General features: G+C 40.6%; 1 protein-coding gene across 13 annotated transcripts in view; it reads left to right on the top strand.

Annotated features, from left to right (window-relative positions):
* Positions 1-19,723, top strand: part of LOC131484750 (interleukin-36 gamma-like) — a 174,764-nt gene that overhangs the window by 38,846 nt on the left and 116,195 nt on the right. For 2 of the 13 annotated variants that reach the window (XR_009248429.1, XR_009248430.1), the window contains 2 exons: positions 5,333-5,384; positions 7,277-8,963. The exons of 8 other annotated variants lie outside the window; for them this stretch is intronic. The gene's annotated coding sequence lies outside the window, so the exon portion shown is untranslated. Of the gene's footprint in view, positions 1-5,332; positions 8,968-13,696; positions 17,223-19,723 lie in introns of those variants that run through there. 3 more of the 13 variants (XR_009248426.1, XR_009248427.1, XR_009248428.1) reach the window with 3 other exon arrangements.

Consider the following 19,723-nt stretch of genomic DNA (forward strand, 5'->3'; position numbering starts at 1 on the left):
GAAAATGAAAATACAACAATCCAAACGCTTTGGGATGCAGCAAAGGCAGTCCTGAGAGGAAAATACATCGCAATCCAGGCCTATCTCAAGAAACAAGAAAAATCCCAAATACAAAATCTAACAGCACACCTAAAGGAAATAGAAGCAGAACAGGAAAGACAGCCTAAACCCAACAGAAGAAGAGAAATAATAAAGATCAGAGCAGAAATAAACAATATAGAATCTAAAAAAACTGTAGAGCAGATCAACGAAACCAAGAGTTGGTTTTTTTGAAAAAATAAACAAAATTGATAAACCTCTAGCCAGGCTTCTCAAAAAGAAAAGGGAGATGACCCAAATAGATAAAATCATGAATGAAAATGGAATGATTACAACCAATCCCTCAGAGATACAAACAATTATCAGGGAATACTATGAAAAAGTATATGCCAACAAACTGGACAACCTGGAAGAAATGGAAAAATTCCTAAACACCCACACGCTTCCAAAACTCAATCAGGAGGAAATAGAAAGCTTGAACAGACCCATAACCAGTGAAGAAATTGAATCGGTTATCAAAAATCTCCCAACAAATAAGAGTCCAGGACCAGATGGCTTCCCAGGGGAGTTCTACCAGACGTTTAAGGCAGAGATAATACCTATCCTTCTCAAGCTATTCCAAGAAATAGAAAGGGAAGGAAAACTTCCAGACTCATTCTATGAAGCCAGTATTACTTTGATTCCTAAACCAGACAGAGACCCAGTAAAAAAGAGAACTACAGGCCAATATCCCTGATGAATATTGATGCAGAAATTCTCAATAAGATACCAGCAAATCGAATTCAACAGCATATAAAAAGAATTATTCACCATGATCAAGTGGGATTCATTCCTGGGATGCAGGGCTGGTTCCACATTTGCAAATCAATCAACGTGATACATCACATTAATAAAAGATAAGAACCATATGATCCTGTCAATCAATGCAGAAAAGGCATTTGACAAAATTCAGCACCCTTTCTCAATAAAAACCCTCGAGAAAGTCGGGATAGAAGGAACATACTTAAACATCATAAAAGCCATTTATGAAAAGCCCACAGCTAACATCATCCTCAGTGAGGAAAAACTGAGAGCTTTTTCCCTGAGATCAGGAACACGACAGGGATGTCCACTCTCACCGCTGTTGTTTAACATAGTGCTGGAAGTTCTAGCATCAGCAATCAGACAACAAAAGGAAATCAAAGGCATCAGAATTGGCAAAGATGAAGTCAAGCTTTTGCTTTTTGCAGATGACATGATATTATACATGGAAAATCCGATAGACTCCACCAAAAGTCTGCTAGAACTGATACATGAATTGAGCAAAGTCACAGGATACAAAATCAATGTACAGAAATCAGTTGCATTCTTACACACTAACAATGAAGCAACAGAAAGACAAATAAGGAAACTGATCCCATTCACAATTGCACCAAGAAGCATAAAATACCTAGGAGTAAATCTAACCAAAGATGTAAAAGATCTGTATACTGAAAACTATAGAAAGCTTATGAAGGAAATTGAAGAAGATATAAAGAAATGGAAAAACATTCTGTGCTCATGGATTGGAAGAATAAATATTGTCAAAATGTCAATACAGCCCAAAGCTATCTACACATTCAATGCAATCCCAATCAAAATTGCACCAGCATTCTTCTCGAAACTAGAACAAGCAATCCTAAAATTCATATGGAACCACAAAAGGCCCCGAGTAGCCAAAGTAATTTTGAAGAAGAAGACCAAAGCAGGAGGCATCACAATCCCAGACTTTAGCCTGTACTACAAAGCTGTCATCATCAAGACAGCATGGTATTGGCACAAAAACAGACACATAGACCTATGGAATAGAATAGAAACCCCAGAACTAGACCCACAAACGTATGGCCAACTCATCTTTGACAAAGCAGGAAAGAACATCCAATGGAAAAAAGACAGTCTCTTTCACAAATGGTGCTGGGAGAACTGGACAGCAACATGCAGAAGATTGAAACTAGACCACTTTCTCACACCATTCACAAAAATAAACTCAAAATGGATAAAGGACCTGAATGTGAGACAGGAAACCATCAAAACCTTAGAGGAGAGAGCAGGAAAAGACCTCTCTGACCTCAGTCGTAGCAATTTCTTACTTGACACATCCCCAAAGGCAAGGGAATTAAAAGCAAAAATGAACTACCGGGACCTTATGAGGATAAAAAGCTTCTGCACAGCAAAGGAAACAACCAACAAAACTAAAAGGCAACCAGCGGAATGGGAAAAGATATTTGCAAATGACATATCGGACAAAGGGCTAGTATCCAGAATCTATAAAGAGCTCACCAAACTCCACACCCGGAAAACAAATAACCCAGTGAAGAAATGGGCAGAAAACATGAATAGACACTCTTCTAAAGAAGACTTCCGGATAGCCAACAGGCACATGAATAAATGCTCAATGTCACTCCTTATCAGGGAAATACAAATCAAAACCACACTCAGATATCACCTCACACCAGTCAGAGTGGCCAAAATGAAGAAATCAGGAGACTATAGATGCTGGAGAGGATGTGGAGAAACGGGAACCCTCTTGCACTGTTGGTGGGAATGCAAATTGGTGCAGCCGCTCTGGAAAACAGTGTGGAGGTTCCTCAAAAAATTAAAAATAGATCTACCCTATGACCCAGCAATAGCACTGCTAGGAATTTACCCAAGGGATACAGGAGTACTGATGCATGGGGCACTTGTACCCCAATGTTTATAGCAGCACTCTCAACAATAGCCAAATTATGGAAAGAGCCTAAATGTCCATCAACTGATGAATGGATAAAGAAATTGTGGTTTATATACACAATGGAGTACTACGTGGCAATGAGAAAGAATGAAATATGGCCTTTTGTAGCAACGTGGATGGAACTGGAGAGTGTGATGCTAAGTGAAATAAGCCATACAGAGAAAGACAGATACCATATGTGTTCACTCTTATGTGGATCCTGAGAAACGTAACAGAAACCCATGGGGGAGGGGAAGGGAAAAAAAAAGAGGTTAGAGTGGGAGAGAGCCAAAACATAAGAGACTGTTAAAAACTGAGAACAAACTGAGGGTTGACGGGGGGTGGGAGGGAGTGGAGGGTGGTTGATGGGTATTGAGGAGGGCACCTTTTGGGATGAGCACTGGGTGTTGTATGGAAACCAATTTGACAATAAATATCATATGTTGAAAAAAAATTAAAAAAAACAAAAATAAATAAACATAAAAAAAAGAGTCTCTTATGGTTTGTCTCCCTCTCTGTTTTTATATTATTTTTGTTTCCCTTCCCTTATGTTCATCTATTTTGTAACTTAAATTCCACATATGAGTGAAATCATATGTTATTTATCTTTCTCTGACTGACTTGTTTCACTTACCATAACACCCTCCAGTTCTATCCACGTTGCTGTAAATGGCAAGATTTCATTCTTTTTGATTGCCAAGTAATATTACATTGTATGTTTATATAGCACATCTTCTTTATCCATTCATCAGTTGATGGACACTTGGGCTCTTTCCATACTTTGGCTATTGTTGATAGTGTTGCTATAAACATGGGGGTGTGTGTGCCTCTTTGAATCAGCATTTTTTTACCCTTTGGATAAATACCTAGTAGTGCAATTTCTGGGTCATAGGGTAGTTCTAATTTTTATTTTTTTTGAGGAACCTCCATACTGTTTTCCAGAGTGGCTACACCAGTTTGCATTCCCACCAACATTGCAAAAGGGTTCCTCTTTCTCTGCATCCTCACCAACATCTGTTGTTTCCTGAGTTGTTAATTTTAGCTATTCTGACAGGTGTGAGGTGGTATCTCACTGTGGTTTTGATTTGTATTTCCCTGATGATGAGTGATGTTGAGCATCTTTTCATGTGTCTTTTGGCCATCTGGATGTCTTCTTTGGAAAGGTGTCTATTCATGTCTTTTGCCCATTTCTTCATTGGATTATTTGGGTTTTGGTTGTTGACTTTGATAAATTATTTATAGATTTTGGATACTAACCCTTTATCTGATTTGTCATTTGCAAATATCTTCTCCTATTCTGTTGGTTGCCCTTTAGTTTTGCTGATTGTTTCCTTCACTGTGCAGAAGCTTTTTATCTTGATGAGGTCCCAATTCTTCATTGTTGCTTTTGTTTCCCCTGCCTCTGGAGACATGCCAAATAAGAAGTTGCTGCAGCTGAGGTCAAAGAGGTTGTTGTCTGTTTTCTCCTCTAGATTTTGATGGCTTTCCTGTCTTACATTGAGGTCTTTCATCCATTTTGAGTTTATTTTTGTGTATGGTGTAAGAAAGTGGTCCCGGTTCATTCTTCTGTATGTTGCAGTACAATTTTCCCAATACCATTTGCTGAAGAGACTGTCTTTATTTCATTGGATATTCTTTCCTGCCTTGTCAAAGATTAGTTGGCCATATGTTTGTGGGTCCATTTCTGGGTTCTCTGTTCTGTTCCATTGGTCTATGTGTCTGTTTTTGTGCCAGTACCGTACTGTCTTGATGATTACAGCTTTGTAGTACAGCTTGAAGTCTGGAATTGTGTTACCTCCAACTTTGGTTTTCTTTTTCAGGATTGCTTTGGCTGTTCAGGGTCTTTTCTGGTTTCATGTAAGTTTTAGGATTGTTTGTTCTAGCTCTGTGGAAAATGCTGGTGTTATTTTGATAGGATTGCATTGAATGTATAGACTGCTTTGGGTAGTATAGACATTTAACAATATTTGTTCTTCCAATCAATGAGCATGGAATGTTTTTCCATTTTTTTGGATCTTCTTCAGTTTCTTTCACAAGCTTTGTATAGTTTTCTTTTTTTTTTTTTTAATTTTTTTTTCAACGTTTTTTATTTATTTTTGGGACAGAGAGAGACAGAGCATGAACGGGGGAGGGGCAGAGAGAGAGGGAGACACAGAATCGGAAACAGGCTCCAGGCTCCGAGCCGTCAGCCCAGAGCCTGATGTGGGGCTCGAACTCACGGACCGCGAGATCGTGACCTGGCTGAAGTCGGACGCTTAACCGACTGCGCCATCCAGGCGCCCCATAGTTTTCAATGTACAGATGTTTCAACTCTTTGGTTAGGTTTATTCCTAGGTATTTTATGGGTTTTGGTGCAATTGTAAATGGGATCAATTCCTTGATTTCTCTTTCTGCTGCTTCATTTTTGGTGTATAGAAATGCAACCAATGGGCCTATTATCTTATTACTCTGTGGATATCCATAATAGTTTTTTTTAGGTTTCCTTCTTTTTGCATAGTCTCTTTCTTCTTCCTGCTTTTTAAAAAAATCCAATATAATTAACATACCATATTATGTTAGTTTCAGGTGTACAATATGGTGATTCAATAATTCTATATATTATTTGATACTCATCATGGTAAGTGTACTCTGAATATTCTTTACCTATTTCACTCATCTCCCCACCACCCTCCATTCTGGTAACCACCAGTTTTCTTCTCTATAGTTAAGAGTCTATTTTTTGGTTTGTCTCTTTTTTCTTTGCTAATTTGTTTTGTTTATTAAATTCCATATGTGAGTGAAATCATACTGTATTTGCCTTTCTTTCACTGACATTTCACCTAGCATTATACCCTCTAGATCTATCCACATTGTTGCAAATAGCAAGATCTCATTCTTTTTATGGCTTAGTAATAATCGTGTGTGTATGTGTGTGTGTGTGTGTGTGTGTGTGTGTGTGTGTCTGCGTCTTTATACCTCACATCTTCTTTGTCCATTCATATAGATAGACACTTGGGTTGCTTCCATAATTTGGCTATTGTAAATAGTGCTGCAATAAACATAAGGGTGCATATATCTTTTTGAATTACTGTTTTCATATTCTTTGAGTAAATACCCAGTAGTGGAATTACTGGATCATATGGTAATTCTATTTTTAATTTTTTGAGGAACCGCCACGGTGTTTTCCATAGTGGCTGCACCAGTTTGCATTCCCACCCAACAGTGCATGAAGGTTCCTTTTTTCCCATATCCTCACCAACACTTGTTCTTTTTTGTGTTTTTGATTTTAGTCATTCTGACAGGTGTGAGGTGATATCTCACTGTGCTTTTGATTTGCATTTTCCTGACGATGAATGATGTTGAGCATCTTTTCATGTGTCTGTTGGCCATTTGTGTGTCTTCTTTGGAGAAATGTCTGTTCATGTTTTCTGCCCATTTTTTAATTGGATTATTTGTTTCTTGGTGTTGAGTTGTGTAAGTTCTTTATATACTTTTGATAGTAACCCCTTATCACATATGTCATTTGCAAATATCTTCTCCCATTCCCTATACTGTCTTTTTAGTTTTTTTTATTGTTTCCTTTGCTGTGCAGAAGCCTTTTATTTTGATGTAGTCCCAATGGTTTATTTTTACTTTTATTTCCCTTGCTTCAGGAGACATATCTAAAAAAAAAAAATGTTGCTACAGCTGATACCAGAAATTACTGCCTGGGCTCTCTTCTATAATTTCTATGGTTTCATGCCTCGCTTTTAGTTCTTTAATTCATTTTGAATTTATTTTTTGTGTATGGTGTAAGAAAGTAGCCTAGTTTTAATCTTTTGCATGTAGTCGTCCAGTTTTCCCAACATGATTTGTTGAAGAGACTGTCTTTCTCCCATTGCATATTCTTACCCCCTTTGTCAAAGATTAATTGACCATTTAATCATGGGTTTATTTCTGGGCTCTCTATTTGGGACTATTGTTCTATGTGTCTACTTTTGTGTCAGTACCATACTGTTTTGATTACTATAGCTTTGTAGTATATCTTGAAATCTGGGATTGTGATAAATTAAACAAAACCTACAGTTTTGTTCTTCCTTTTTAAGATTGCTTTGGCTTTTGGGGGTCTTTTGTGATTCCATATAAATTTTAGGATTGTTTATTCCAGTTCTGTGAAAATGCTATTGGTATTTTGATAGAAATTGCATTAAGTCTGTAGATTGCTTTGGGTAGCCTGGACATTTTAACAATATTTCTCTTCCCAATCCATGTGAAATGGAATATCTTTCCATTTGTTTGTGTCATCTTCAATTTCTTTCATCAGTGTTTTATAGCTTTCAGAGTTTCGTTGGTTTATCCATCTTGCTAGAAACTTTCTGCAGATGTTTAGTGGCTTTTCTGCTTATATTCAAGGTTAGGCCACTTGAAAGCCAATTGGAAGCTCTGAATATATGGGTGAGGCCTGTTGGCTGTGAGTGCTGTCATTTTAATGACTTGGCAGGGCCACTGTATTGGAGAAACCCTAATATTAGTATTGACTTTATTCTCTAGGGAAGCCTCGTTTAGTCTCCTGCCTAAAGGATAAATGCCTGGTAAGGATCCTTCTGTAAGTGGCGTGGGGAAGAAGGTCTGGGATTCTCAACATCATGCCGCATGCTTTCATTAATCATCCTGTTTTCAGTATTTTTCTCCTACCTTCAAATGTGCCTGGTGTCTCCCATTACCCTTTATTTTACATTTTCTACAGAATAAACTTGCTCTCTTCTACTAGTATGGGAAAGGTGATCTGTGGATATAACTGTTAGTTTTTTCCCCCTGTTAATGTCATTTTTGTTATTACCAGATGTTAAATTATTATCATGTCCTTCTTCAAAAAGACTGAACCAGTCAGCAACAAATGAGAATTTCCTCATAGTTCTGCCAGTACTTTTAAAAGACAGTGTTATTGAGGTAAAACTGACATATACTAAACTGCATGTAATTTAAACTGTGTAATTTATGTTTAACATACCCCCTTTAAACCATCACCAAGTCAAGATAGTGAACATATTTATTATCTGTTTCCTCAGGACTCTTTGCAATTCCTTCGTCTCCCCTTCTTTATTCCCAAGCAAAGACTGACCTATTTTCTGTCACTATAGATAGTTTACATTTTCTAGACTTTTATGTAAATAGAATCATATAATATATATTTACAAATGTACTTTTTCTTTGGTTTGTAACCATTAATTTTTTTAAGTTTATTTATTTAGAGAGAGAGTGAGAGTAAGTGTGTGCAGGTGGGCAAGGAGCAGAGAGAGAGGGAGAGAGAGAAACCTAAGCAGTCTCTGTACTGTCAGCACAGAGCCAGATGTGGGGCTCGAACTCACAAACCATGAGATCATGACTTGAGCTGAAATCAAGAGTCAGATGCTTAACTGAGCCATCCAAGCACCATTTTTTAAACTGGTTTCCAAACAGTTTTCCTTATTTTACCTTCTCCTCCAGTCTCAAATGTACTAGATGTTGGTTGGTTCTCAGCTTTTCCACTGCTGACTTAAGAACAATTTCCTCTTGTCCAACTTCTTTCCAGCTTTCAATATTTTTTTTCTTTAAAAAACTCCTGTGTGGGATGGGGAACTTTTGAATTTTTGTTGTGAATGTGAACTCAATGAAGTGTATGCCCAGGAGTTGCCTGATCAAAACAGTTCATACCACCGCCATTGTTGCTGTGTCCTTTTCTCTTCTCTCCATGCTTGTGGGTTTGTGCCTTTAAGATCCCTTTCAGGTTATTTAATGATGTTTGCAAAAAGGAACAGAATTAGGTGAAAGAGTTCATATCTGTCATCTTTGTCTGGAAGCTGAGACTGTTCATACATGAAGGTTTACTAGAAAGTTCTGTGCTGGCTGGAGATGTCAGAGCATGTGTGAAGCAGTTGCTGGAGGAAAATAAAGTCATTTCTTGTTTATAATTCACTAAGTTCAGACTGCCAAATATACTAGTTACATTTGGTATTCAGTAAAATGTAGGTTCTCCTCCTGCCCTCCTTTCCTCTCTCCTTCTCTCCATTATTCCCTCCTTTCCTCCTTCCACTTTAGCAGCTGCTGTGGGGAAACTTCTCAGGAAATTTCTGTTCTCGGAGGAGAATGTGCCAGCCCACAGGTAAGGGAGACATTTTGCAAGAATAAAAGAGTTGTTGCAGCTCAATTTAGGATAGTGTGAAGGTCATTGAAGATATCTCAGGAGTTAGCTGGTTAGGGCAGGGACTTCCTGCCAGGGAAGAGGGGAGGGGGAATGGGAAGAGAGTTAAAGATGAGTTCCTAAGGATAGGGATTTCAGTGTCTGTGGTCAGGAAGAGAATATTAGAGGCCTGAGCCTGCAGGACCTTGGCTGATGAGGAGCAGCCTAGAGTCCAAAGGAGGACTTTTTCTGTGACCAGGTAGAAAGTTCCTTCCTCACACAGAGAGGCCAAGTGGCAGATGAGTGAGGGGGCATGGAGAGACATCCCTGGGACAGGTTTGGGAAATAGACTCAGGTAGGGACTGCCAAGTTCTTATTGATGAGTCTTTTTTATCCCTAATCTTAGGAAATGGAATCCAAGGCCCCCTGAGATGGAGGGTAGATAGAAGGAGGAAGGGTAACTGGAGCTTAGGTCCTGGAGAGCCATGGAGTCACTGCTCAGCTGTCTCTCAGGGACTCTGCTGAGGTCACTATGAAGACAAGAGATTCTCAGCCTTGCTGGGTGGCATTGATTGAAGGAACCTTATTAGCATTCACTTCCTTCTCTTTTGATGAAAGTTTAAAGGTCACCATTTCCTCTTGTGGAGGAAGTTCCACAAATATTCCATTGCCACTCTTAGAAATAGCAAGACATCAAGAGGATTGCAGACTCCCCGTTCTGGGGGAATTCCCAAGGAGGGGTAGGCAGAGCTCTCGTGGAGACAGTGAATTCAGAGTGATTACTCAGTGGCAGCAGCAGCGGGGACCAGAATTTCCCTGCACGTGTGTCAGGCTCGCATTTGCCAACTCAATCTCTAAGTATTTCTACTGACAGAAAAAAAAAAAATAGCTGTGGGTGAAACAATTCATTTTTCAGACAGGAGCCTCCACCCATGGTTTGCTTAGAGGCCTGTCTTACCTTTCTCTTGGGTGGCAGATACAAATGTCCCGGATGTTGTTGGGAGCGGGAAATGCGTGGGTATCTACACTGTCAGTGGGTTCCATCCACTCAACAGCAATAAACAGAGGTGAATGCCAAGTGTGTAGACATTCTACAGACTGTAGTCAATCCCATCCTACAACTTCCGGTGAGTTGGCAAGGAATGTAAATGGTTTTGGGCTGCCCTGCCCCTCTTTGGGGCAGGTAATCCAAAACTCACTTTAAAAAATTTTTTTTAAATTTAATTTATTTTTTAAATTTACATCCAAATTAGTTAGCATATAGTGCAACAATGATTTCAGGAGTAGATTCCTTAATGCCCCTTACCCATTTAGCCCATCCCCCCTCCCACAACCCCTCCAGTAACCCTCTGTTTGTTCTCCATATTTAAGAGTCTTTTATGTTTTTGTCCCCCTCCCTGTGTTTTATTATTTTTGCTTCTCTTCCCTTATGTTCATCTGTTTTGTCTCTTAAAGTCCTCATATGAGTGAGGTCATTTGATATTTGTCTTTCTCGGACTAATTTCGCTTAGCATAGAACCCTCTAGTTCCATCCGCATAGTTGCGAATGGCAAGATTTCATTCTTTTTGATTGCCACAAACTCACTTTCTACAGATGGAGGGTTGGTTGGTGGTCAAATGTGAGTAATGTAGCCGTACCAGAACTCCAGAGAGTTACATGCCCATATGTCATTCAGCATTTGTCCATGTGAATAGCTGTGGTTATCTAAGTTTAGGGCTTTCCTACCATTTCTGGGGGAACATTTCCAGACCAATCTGAGATGCTTCTGTTAGAGAGAGAGACTTTTTTTTTTTTTTTTTTTTTTGGACTGATGCGCTATTCCCAGATACTTTATTTTAAAAATGTAGACATCTTCCTTAGGAGAGACAGCACTGTGAGCCAGAGCAGAGCCAGCTCAAAAAAGAGGAGGGAGAAGTTCTGGGCATTGAGTACAACAGCACTTAGTGGGGAGAAGGGAGAAGGCTGACGAGGAGGGAGAAGTGTTTTCACCTTCACCCACCCTGCGCTGATGATAATCCCTTTGCTCTTTATTGAAATAGCAAAGGCAGTTGGGCAGGAACTCTTATCTTCCAACCACAAGACTGAATCCACTCGCCTTCCCTTCTATCATGACAGGAGAGGTGTCCCTGAGGACAACCGTTCTCTTGAGCTCTGGTGTTTATGCCCCACTGCCTGCTCAGGACTCTTGTCTCATCAACACCAACTCCTCCCTCTCTCTCAGGTTGTTGACAACAGCTATGAACATGCCCAAGAGTCTGCCGTTGTGAAGAAGTCCTCCCTTGACCCTATGTCCCTCTGCAGCCACCACCCCACTTTTTTGTGTTCCTTCCCAAAGAGTTGTACTTTTTATTTGTTGTCTCCATGCCTACATCACACAATTCTTTCTTCCTTCTCTTCTGGTGGGTCTTCTGTATCCACCATTCCTTGGAGACCCACATGCCAAAGCCACCACTGGCCTCCATCTAGTGGCCACTTCTCTGTCCTCATCTTACCCTGTTGGCAGAGTTAGACACAGGTAACCACTCCCTCCCTTTTGAAAAGCTTCCTTACTTTGGTTTGTGTGACAACCCGCTCCCCTGGTTTTTCTTTGCCCTGGCTGCCCTTTTCAGTCACCTTTGCTGGCTCCTCTTCTCAGACCTCTCAATGCCGGCATGTCCCAGGCTCAGTTGTGGGTCTTCCTTCTTTTCAGGAGTCCAATTTAGTCCTGTGGCTTCATTTGCCATCCATTTCTCTGCTTGCTGTCCATTCCTAAGTTTGTGTCTCCAGCCTGCATGTTATCTCTGAGCTTCAGACTTGTATATTTGGCTGACTCCTTGACATCTTCACTTGAATATATAATTGGTGTCTCAGACTAAACATGTCCAAGACAGAACCTTTGACCCACCACCTCCTTTACCCATCCTTTGACCATCCTTCCTTGGTCTTCCTCAGCAAATGGTACTAATTTTTACCCAGTGACTCTTACAAAAAATCTAAGAAGTTATCTTTGATTCATTTCTTTTTCTCTTTCCCGCATCCAATCCACTGGGAAGACCATTACTTTTACCTCTAAATTAGAATCCAAAATCCCTTTATTCTTTCTTCATCTTCCATTATTGACGCTTGGACTCACGATAGTCTAAGCCACCAACATCCCTTGGATGGTGCAATAGTCTCCTTATCTGTATCCTGTACATATAGTCCATTCTTCACACTGTGGTTAGAATAGTGTTTTTAAAACACGAATTTGGTAATGTTATGTTTTGCCTAAAATCTTACATGTTTTCCCAATGATCTTGATCCAAATTCCTCAGTATGGCTTACAACACTCAAGTGATGGTGGCCTTTATCTGCCTCTCAATTTCATCTCACCGCTCTCAGTGGTGTGCCAAAGCTATGCTATCTACTCGGGAGAGCTGGCTGTGTGCATCTGTTTCCAGTTTTGTATTTCATGAAATCACATTGGTAGCTTGGTAGGTGGAAGCATTTATACCTTGCAACTGGTAAATGCTACAAACCAGAACTTTTTGTTTTGTTTCTCAGAAGGCCAGTGGTTAGAACACCTCCCAGCACTGATGCTCCCCTTTGTCACTATGCTCCAGCCTCACGGGCGTTCTCATCCAGGCGGTTGCTGTCTGAAAGCCTTTATACTTACAGTTCTCTCTGATGGATTGTTCTTCCTTTCTGTGTTTGGGGCCTTCTTACCATTTAGGTCTTAGTTCAGAGTCATTTCCTAGGAAAGTCCTTCCTTGAGCTTATTCAAGAACCCCATTTTCAATTCTATCACATCGCTCTGTTAGTGCCATCATGGCATGTGCCTCTAACTGAAGTAAATTATTTTCTTACTTGTTTATTCTTTGTCTCCCCGTATTAAAATATTCCCTTCTGTGTTTCTAGCACCTGGAACAGGGTCTGCCACGTGGTTGGTGCTCACTAAACATTACTGAATGAATAAATGAACTTTGTTAATATGGTTTATAGTTTCTGGGCCTCAATTTCCTCATCTAAAAACGGGATCATTGAAGTGATGTCACCAAGATGGTAAAGTAGAAGACTCCAGCCTCTGTCCCCCTACAAAGATCAACAATTAGGGGCGCCTGGGTGGCGCAGTCGGTTAAGCGTCCGACTTCAGCCAGGTCACGATCTCGCGGTCCGTGAGTTCGAGCCCCGCGTCAGGCTCTGGGCTGATAGCTCGGAGCTCGGAGCTCGGAGCCTGGAGCCTGTTTCGGATTCTGTGTCTCCCTCTCTCTCTGCCCCTCCCCCGTTCATGCTCTGTCTCTCTCTGTCCCAAAAATAAATAAAATAAAAAAAAAAATTACAAAGATCAACAATTAGACAGCTATCCATGAACCAAAGCAGCTCTGGGAGGACTCTGGAGTCCATGAAAAAAAGTGCAGCGATACAGTAGAACATAAAACCTACAAAGAGCTGCACAAAAAGGGAAGGAAGAACAGCTTCACTTGGCTTTTGCATCATCCCTTCCCCCCAAACCAGTGTTGTTCAGCAACCATGAGGGAACTCGCCAGCTGGACCGAGTTCTCCCTGGAAAGGGAAAAGCAGGGTCAGCAACCAGCTTCCCCAGCCCTTTGGCGGCACTGCATGAAGGATGCTCTTTGGTTTTACCCCAGAGACCAGCAAAGCTAGATATATAGGGACAACTAGGAGCAGAGAAGAACAGGGGCTACCAAGTATGAGCCATGCAGTGGGAGTGACCAGGGTTCCGAGTGACCTGCTCTGCAGAGGACCCCAGCAACTTCTGCCACTAAAGAAACCAACAGCCAGCACAGCTGCCATGGACCTTCCGCAGATGGCACTGTGTTTTGTCCCACAGGTATTCCTATTCCCAGCCTCCAGCCATCTGAATCTCTCCCTACTTCATCCCGCATTCCTCCATCAGAACCTGGGACCTGCAACCAGCAGCCATCCCAGTCCCCTGTGGCCGTGTGGGTATGAAATGCCAGCCTGGACCTCAGAAGCTGACCCCCTACTGCCATTCATGCCTGCTTGTGGCTACCCCTTCCAGTTGTGCACTTGGGGGCCACTGGCCGGCCTCTCACCACCAGCCCCTACTGCTGTGTGTACACACCCATGGTGAAATCCTATAGCCATGGAAATTCATGCTGACAGCCAAGGCCCTGACAGCTGCTTGTGGGCTTGGGCCTGTGCCGTTCACCTGCAGCTAGCTCCTCCTAAAGCTCTGCACTTGAACCCCCTGGCCCCGGCCCCCATCACTGGCATCCACTGCCATGCACCTGTGGGGAGAACGCACGTCCATAGTCAGGGCCCCGCAGCCGCTAGTACGCCCGCAGTTGGCCCAAGCCATTGCTGCTGGCTTTGGCTGCCACTACTACATGAGTAGCTGCAATTGGCACCTGCCGCTGCACAGGCATCTGCGTGCCCCTGCACTTGGAGGAGAAGGCAACCTATGGAATGGGAGAAAATATTTGCAAACCACTTATCTGGCGAGGGGTTAATATCCAAAATATATAGGGAACTCATATACCTCAATAGCAAAAGAAATATTCAGTTTAAAAATGGGCAAAGGACTTGAGTTGAATAGATATTTCCTCAAAGAAGACCTACAAGTCAACAAATACATGAAAAGTGCTCAATCAACATCAGGGAAAATACAAATGAAAACCACAGGAGATATCACCTCATACCTGTTAGAGTATTATCAAAAAGATAAGAGACAAGGAAATGCTGGCAAGGATTTGGAGGAAAGGGAACCCTGGTGCACTGTTGTAGGAATGTAAATTGGTGCAGCCATTATGGAAAACAGTATGGAGTTTCCTTAAAAAATTAAAAATAGAACTGTCATATGATCCATCAATTCCACTTCTGGGTATATGTCCAAAGGAAATAGAGTCACTATCTCAAAGAGATTTCGGCACTCCCATATACATTGCATCTTTATTCACAAATAGCCAAGACGTGGAAATGATATGTGTCCACCTATGGATGAATGGATAAAGAAAACATTATATACATGTAATACATATATTACATATATACACATACAGATATAATGGAATATTATTCAGCCATAAAAAGGAAATCCTGCCATTTGCAATAATGCAGATGGACCTTGAGGGTATTATGCTAAGTGAATAAGTCAGAGAAAGACAAATGCCATATGATCTCACTTACATGTGGCATCTAAAAACATTGAACTCATACAAACAGAAGTAGAATGGTGGTTACTAGGGGCTGGGGGTGGGGAAAATGGGGAGATGTTGGTCAGAGGGTGCAAACACTCAGCTCTAAGATGAGTAAGTTTCAGGGATCTAAGGCACAGCATGGCAACCATAGCTAAAAATACTGTATTGTATACTTGAAAGTTGCTGCGAGACTAGAGCTTTAAAGTTCTCACCATAATAACAACAACAACAAAATGGCAGTTATGTTAGATTAAGGATGTGTTAACTTACCTTATTGTAGCCAACATTTCACAATATATACAGTTATCAAATCATCACATTGTACACCTTAAACTTGCACAATATGATATTTCAATTCTGTCTCAGTAAAGCTGGGAAAAAAAGGGCACACACACAAAAAGTGGGATTTTTTTTTTTTTCATTGAACATTTGTTAAGCTCTTGTCCTGAGCACTGTGCCAGATGTTGGACTGAAAATTAAACTCACCCGCATGATTGTTCTGCAGGATAAAATGTGAAGTTTGTAAAAATAACAGTAAAGTGCTGTACAAATATGGTTACTCAACGACTGTGGACATTACAGGGGATTTATTTTTTATTTTCTCTTCAGTAAGAGTATCTTTCTTATGTAATAAAAAGGAATTTGTGGTGTTGGTTGTTATAGTGGACCTATTTCACTTGGTTTTTTATTGCCTCCAGGCCATTCCAGAATTGCCATTTGGATACTTCTGATCATCTCAATAACTGAGGAGATAAAGCACTTTCTTAAGAGAGGAATAAAGATCAATACTGTTGTTTTTCTAGGAAAAGGGCCTGGAGGAAGCAGAGATAGGAAGGGAATTGGCAAAGATAAAATTACTTTTGTAAAATAGCAAAGTTAGACACAAAAATTGGGCACTAGTACCATTTGTTTTTATAACTGGAAAGGACCTTAGATACCATCTGGTCCAAAGGAATCCATTTTATAAGTGGGAAGATAGAGCAGAGAAGTTAAGTATGATTATAGGTCAATCAAGTTGTGTAAAAGCTGGAATCCCAGCCTTTCACTCTTCTTCTTCTTCTGCACCTGATGGCTAACATTGGCCATGAACAATATCACAGTCTATGGTGATATGGTGATATGGTGAACAATATCACAGACAGTCTATGGTGGCTAAAATAGATGTGTTAGTGATGAAGGGAGCCTGAGTCAGCATACTTGGATATGAGGTTTGGTCCTTGTTTTGTGCCAAATCATGGTGCCATTGGAACGAGTCACTGCCCTCCTCTGTGCCTCGGTCTTCTTTTTCTTAAGAGGGAGGGAATGGTGGGGTGGAAGCAGACATTCAATAAACCCCTGTTATCTTGGAGCTAGGTCACAGGGTTGGGGGTGACCAGTTTACTCACAGAATTAAATTTAATTTGCCCACAGAATTAAATCCAAACTGTCCTGTGGCATTCTGTTTCTTCTAAACACCAGCCTTGCCTCCTTCTATACTAGCCATGTCCCACCCTCCCTCTGGTCACATCTGACTCTGCCCTCTGCACTTCCCTCTCTTTATCTTCTTTGCCTCTGTTTCATCTGCCCCATGTCCATTAATAGAAGTTCTCATTTTTGGGAGTCTAGCTTTTATGAAAGCTGTCTTGAACTTCATCCCTGTTCTTCCCTACACCTTCCCTGCCCAAGCCAGAGTCTATGTTTATTTCCTTTTGTGGTCATGGGACCCGGTTAGTATGCCTCTTGTGGTACTTAATGTTGGGACCAAAGATTCTGAGACTTTATCAGCCAGAGAGACAAACAACTATGGTGTGTGGACTGTAGCCTGGACTTGCTGATGCAGGGCCTCTGCCTTCTCCCCAAGTCTCCCCACTGTTTTAGGAATTTTCCACAGTTGTGGTGCAGCCCACAAGTTCAGGGGCAAGTCCATGCACATCTTTGGTTCCTCTCTTCTACAGTTGACTTCCTTAAGTTCTGGGAGTTCCAGAAAGCTGCTCCACAGCCTGTAGAATGAGTGGGGAGGGGTCTTCAACAGTTATGCTGTCATTTGGCTCCCCGCAAACAGCAGGAGACACAGACTCTCAAAAAAATTGTTGCATTGCTCTCTGGTCCTAACCTGAGGGCTCAAAACTAGTCCCCCAGGCTAAGCAGGAGGATAGATATAGCCCACCTTCACTATCATATTTGTCTAATCTTTCTGCTCTCTAGAGCAGATATTAGATATATAGTATGTGCATATAATGTGTATTATATTGTATTATATATAATATAAATTACATGTAACATATCATGCTATATATTATATATGTGTATACATATATGTATATATAAAATGTTACATGTTCTGCATATATATAATATGCATATATCATATGTACTCATTAATTTTTGAATAAAATTGCTTATTTTGTAATTTACTTTTATTTTCATGCAGCACCATATAATGAACTTTATCCTTGCCATAAGATAGTCTACTTAAATATGATCTCCAATGGCTGCAAAATAGTCTATCATGTGGATATACCAAAAGTTATTTAACTGGTTTTCAATTGTTGGGTGATCAGGTTTTTTCCAACTTTTTATAAGTTAGTTTGAATAATACTAGTAAACATCAATAAAATACATAAAATTTGCTTCATATCCCTGCTTTTTTCCTATAAGTAGAATTTCTGGGCCAAAGGAGAGGCATTTTGAAGATTTCAGATACTTACTGCCTTTGTACTCTTCTATTCAAGGTTTATTGCATTCAGCGTGACTCACAGTTTGGGGAGCAGAGGAGGAGGTGGAGACCGCGGTCTCCTCCCTGTCCCCACAGACCTCCTTGGGTGAGGTTAGAGAGTCAGGACAGGTAGAGCTTGCCCTGGTAGATCCTGCTTCCTGCATTTCTTTTTAATCCACCCAGCCCAGTCTTACTGTCCAAGTGTCTTTTAACTCCAGGAGCTTAAGCACTGAGGGTGGGTCAGGGTTGGAGGAGGGGCTGCAAAGCTTCCATGGCCTGGGGAATGGTGGGGCAGTCTGGTCCAGGGTAACCCAAGTGATTCTGGTTCTAAGGAGACAGGAAAAAAATGATTGGCAGAAGTTGTCAAAGTATAAGTTTTAAGGTGTTAAAAATATAACTCTCATAGGGCTCCTGGGTGTCTCAGTTGGTTAAGCATCTGACTTCGGCTCAGGTCATTATCTTGTGGTCTGTGAGTTCCAGCCCTGCGTCGGGCTCTGTGCTGGACTCAGAGCCTGGAGCCTGTTTCAGATTCTGTGTTTCCTTCTCTCTCTGCACTTCCCCCACTCACACTCTGTCTCTCTCTCGCTCTCAAAAGTAAATAAACAGTAAAAAAAAAAAAAAAAAAAAATTAAAAAATATAACTCTCTCACAAATATATAGGAAATGTATAAAAATATATTTAACTCCATATTAAGGCTACCAAAAGTATGGCAAAGCTAGTCAAAGGAGGAGATAAGGGACAGATCTCTCTCTCTCTGTCTCTATATCATCTATATCTATATCTAATCTATGTATCTATATATCTATATCTTTCTATCTCTATCTCCATCTATCCATATCTATATAATCTCCGTACATAGATATAGATACCTATATGTGTATGTATGTATATATATATATATATACATACATCACACACACACACATATATGTGTGCGTGTGTGTGCGTGTGTGTGTGTGTGTGTGTGTGCATATATATATATATATATATATATATATATATATATATATACATAAAGTCAGTGGAATAAAGAACGTTGGGGTAAGATGGCAAGGTTAGATATAAACCAGGGCAATAATATCATAGCAGCTGGGTTACCATTTTTCTGAACAGAACTACTTTGCTATTTTACTGGACAAAAATGACTCAACCCCTCAATCTTCTGCAAGTTAATGTCTAATTCTATAGTGTCTGGGCCTTGATCATGAGTAAACAGTAAATCAAACAAAAAGATACTTTCCTCTAGAGAAGGGGTCAGCAAACTGGTTTGTGGGCTCAATCTGGCCTTCTGCCTGTTTTGTAATAAAAATATATTGGAACACAGCCATATCCATTTGTTATAGGTTGTCAATAACTGTTTTTAAGATATAACAGCAGTGTTGAATAGTTGTGCCAGAAAACCTTATGGTCCTCAGGCCTAGAAGATTTACTATCTGGCCTCTTACAAAAAATGTTTTGTGGACCCCTGCCCTACAGCATTGGATGCTTTTTAGGTGGGTTCGTTAGACAGTGAAAAGGCACAAATAGTCTTTTTGTCTTTTCCCCACATTTTAGATAACCTTTCTTAATACAATATTTTAGCCCTTTCCCTCTTATTTCTGACCTCAAAGAGGCAGTTCTATCTTAGCCAGTCTAGTTATTTAGACTTTAGTGATGCCAAATCTGTAAAGAGCAGGGAGTCTAGGGCATGGCATATGGATTCTAACAATTTGGAAGAGAAAGAGTGGAGACAGCTGTGTGGCAATGGATGAAAGAAAAAGAAAATTCCAAGAAATGTGGCTGGGGCTATGTATACTTTTCATGGGGTTCATGAAAATTTAAATTCAAATTGCTTTTTGTTGCCAAAGAGTGTGTGGGGTGGGGGGTGGGCAGCTGGTGGCAGGATATGGATGGATGTTTGTCCTTCTGGGACTCAGTGCTGAGACTCAGCAGCATAGTTGCTCATCATCAGGGACTCAAAGGGACTGTTAATGCACTGGGAAGGAGTAAGACAGGCACAGC

Source organism: Neofelis nebulosa, chromosome 9, assembly GCF_028018385.1.
Source record: "Neofelis nebulosa isolate mNeoNeb1 chromosome 9, mNeoNeb1.pri, whole genome shotgun sequence".
NCBI classification, from domain to species: domain Eukaryota; kingdom Metazoa; phylum Chordata; class Mammalia; order Carnivora; family Felidae; genus Neofelis; species Neofelis nebulosa.